Below are 3,874 nucleotides of genomic sequence, written 5' to 3' on the forward strand. Positions count from 1 at the left end.
TTCTCCTCCTTAGCTGCATCCGTAGCAACGTCATCTGGGGCATAACATGCTAGCTTACTAAAGTCCTACACATACTGGCCAACTGTCCGCCCTCCTTGGCGCAAGTTGCGAAACTCTCGCTTCTTCATGGCCATAGCTCCTGCTGAAACATGGGCAGTACGAAAAGCTTGCTGAAACTGGTCCCACGTGACAGTGTCGACAGGGAAAGTGGCTGTGAAATTCTCCCACCATGATGCTGCGGGTCCTTCCAGCTGACGTGCGGCAAACTTCACCTTTTCCGCATCTGCGCATCCTGCGGTGGTCAACTCCCTTGCTGTCTTACGGAGCCAATCATCTGCTACTATCGGCTCGGTGCTACTGGAGAACACCGGCGGATTCAGCCTAAGAAAACGGGCTAAGTGGTCAACAGGTGGTGGTGGTGGTGGTGGTGGGTTGTTGTTGTTGTTCCCCTGATTCTGATTCTGGACTAGCAACTGCATCAATGTGTTCTGCTGCTGGATCAACTGGGTGAGCTCCGGTGGGAAGGTAAATCCGGGGTCACGTCTCGGAGGCATCTGAGGGTTTAGAAAAGATGAGATTTAAGAATAGAGGGGGGTCTAAAGAGAAAACACTACCCATATGCACATGAGGCAAAAGCAAACAATTCACTTCATTCAATCAATCAAACAAGGCATACAATCGATCTAACTATCGCAAAAGTGCTCGGACTACTATATTTACATGGTGGACTACTACTACTGATGGGGTGGTCTACTTGAAATATTCTTCGGTTGCAGACTCCATGATATCTGCTCCAGCTTCATCAACATAGTCATCATCGCTATCATCCGGATCCGAGTCGGTGTCGTCGATGATGATGTAGTCTTCCGGGCGAATCTCCTTGGGTTCTTCGTATTCTTCTACTAGCGTAGGGCCTCCCATAAATATTCCAATCTTCTTGATCAGATCATCATTTTTCTCCACTAATACTTTGATTTCCTCTTCATAATCTTCACGTATAGCCTTGAGTTCTTCCTCGAGTTCCTTGATTCTTGTCCTCGCCTTCTTCAGATCTATCATGTCGGCACACATCTGGTTCTCCAAACGTCGAATGTGCTGGTTTAACTCCTGGATAAAAGCTGCAACTGATCTATCCTTCCTGGTGCTGATCATCTCCCAGTGCTCATCTCGGTGCCCACAAGTCTGGTAGATAGTATCCTTGAGATCATTGCGGTAAACTTCTCCAATGCGTCCCATGGCGATGTGAGCTGCCATGCTCTTTCCTAGACTCTAAGTTGGCGCATCAAAAGAAAACTATATGGGCTCAGTGACTGGTATGAACGTCCTTCCTGGAACTTGTACTTGAATCATCCAGCGCTCTTATTCAGGTAGAGTGGTGTTGTAGGTTCCGGTGAAGCTTGGTACTCCTATGTTCAGGTATCTAGTGGCTTCCTTCAAGTGACGTCCAAAGGGTGTATCTTCATCCGGTTGCGTGAACTTGTTCCTTGCATCCGCCATCCTAAAAGAGTAGAAAAGATGGGAGATCAGAATGAGAAGAGTGAGTAGTGATCTAGATCTTTTGCTTAGTGGTCGTGTCCTACAGTCAGCGTGTGCTCTAATACCATCTTGTAGCGACCAGACCTCAAACGGTCCAATCTCTGTGCTCAGGTGTCATCCCTGGATCAGTAATGTTGACACCACACAGTACTTGAAGGATTTATAACAGTGTAGCAATCACACACTTATTACATCGAGAGTCTCAAAAGAAAGCTTATTACAATAAATATGGCTTATAACAGCGGAAGGCTTGGAAGATAAGTGAGTCCATCAACTCCAACGGCATCACTGAGTATAGAACCACGACCTAAAAGCACCTTAATCGTCGTCTGAAAAGTCTGCAACATTAACGTTGCAGCCCGAAACGGGTCAGCACATGGAATATGCTGGCAAAGTAACACATAGAGAGTAATGGAGAAATAAGTCTATACTACATGCATATTTGGCTTGTGGAAAACTCTATGGTTATAGTTTTGCGAAAAGCCAATTTTTCCCTACTGCAAAGGAATAAATTTTATTTAACTATCATGGTAGTTGTTAAACATTGAGAATGGTTGACAACATTCTCAATCCCAATTAAACATCATCATTAAACAAAACCCAACAAATTAATTTTAGAGTAACATGATGAGATTCACATAATAATCCAAGTACTAGATACTCAAGATGTCCATAACCGGGGACACGGCTAACCATGATTAGTTTATACACTCTGCAGAGGTTTGCGCACTTTTACCCACAAGACTCGATCGCCTCCGTTTGATTTCTCGCACTACATGGTGTTTGAGAAACAGATGACTGAGACATAGTCATTCAGAAGCGCTAGCACCTTACGACCGGGTAGACCGTTACACCTACTTTCCCCTACATCTGCTAGTCTACCACTATAAGAGTTCGCATGACTTACTCCACTATGCTAGAGCCCATAATAGCTTGTGGCTGCACATGGAAGTTTCTAGCATGAATAATCTCATGATCCCTTTCAGCCTGGGTGGCGGTCAAAAAGAAAAGCAGGCAATCGCTAGAATACCCAGGTGCCTCAATCCACCCAGATGTGTGTTTAAGTTGCCACCTTAGATAAACATTAAATTAACAATCTCACATTTGTCATGGATACACGCACCCAATCCACGTCTACTAGCATAGCATAGCATAATAAGCAACATAGAAGTAACTCCCAAAGGTTTGATAATAACAAGTAATAGGTACTACCTCATCTATTTCCCAAACCCACAATTTAATTAGATCCTAATCATGAAATGTGTGAGGATTGATCTAATTCAATAAAACTGGGTAATTGGAAGTATGATCAAAGTGTTACTTGCCTTGTGATGATCCGAGAAACCTAGCGATTCGAAGTAGCAAGCGGCGCACTCCGGGTACTCTATCGTAAACAAACAAGCATACAATATGTACTCAACTAATGCACAGGTAAAACTCAAATAAGAGATCTAACCAGAAAGTTCAACTTAAGAACTCTGGTTGGCAAAAAGAATCAAATCGAACAAAGCAACAAAAGACAAACGACAAAAGAAACAAGCTTCATTTTCTATTCTGGATCTAGGGAAATTTTTACACTGGCAAAAACTTGTTTGAGTTGGTTAAACAAAAAAGGGTTTCGAGATGAAACTCTAGGCACTTGAATCGCGTGATTCCGATAAACGAGCGAAAAGTTAGACTAGAACGAAAAACGGATCAGGAATCGCGATCGGAAAAATCGCGGATTTAATCCGAGAAAAAGAAAACGACGAACAGATTAACGAATGAACATTCGTTATCTGGATCTAAACAAAGAACACGTTCGTTAAAACGAACGAACGGGCGAACGCTCGCTAAGTAAATAAACCGGAAAAACCGATCTATTAAAAACGAACTAAAAAAACCGAACGAAACCGACGGAAAACCGATCGGTTTCTAAAAAACCCGGCGGCGAGGTCTACCTCCGGCGGCGGCGGCGGGCAGGCGGCGGCGCGGGGCAGCGCGGCAGGGCTAGGGTTAGGGTTTGGGGCGGGGTGCGGCTTGGGCTGTCGGGCCTCGGGCGGCGGCTATTTAAAGGCCCGGCCAGGCGGAGTCCTCGCCGGTTACGACCCAGAGTCGTTTCGGATTTTTTTAATAGTTACGCTCAGAAAAAAAACAAAAGGAATACTAAGCCGACTCCAAAAATCCCGAAATAAATTTTCCCCGGCTTCTAAAATCAAGCCGCACAGGATGAACATTTATTTAGGGCCTAAATGCAATTTTGAAAAACGCGCATTTTTTCTAAATTGAAATAAAATAGCAAATAAACCAAAATAAAATCTTATATGATTTTTTATTAAATCCTCAGTATTTCTTTATT

The sequence above is a fragment of the Triticum aestivum genome, chromosome 6A (assembly GCF_018294505.1).
Source record: "Triticum aestivum cultivar Chinese Spring chromosome 6A, IWGSC CS RefSeq v2.1, whole genome shotgun sequence".
Taxonomy (NCBI): domain Eukaryota; kingdom Viridiplantae; phylum Streptophyta; class Magnoliopsida; order Poales; family Poaceae; genus Triticum; species Triticum aestivum.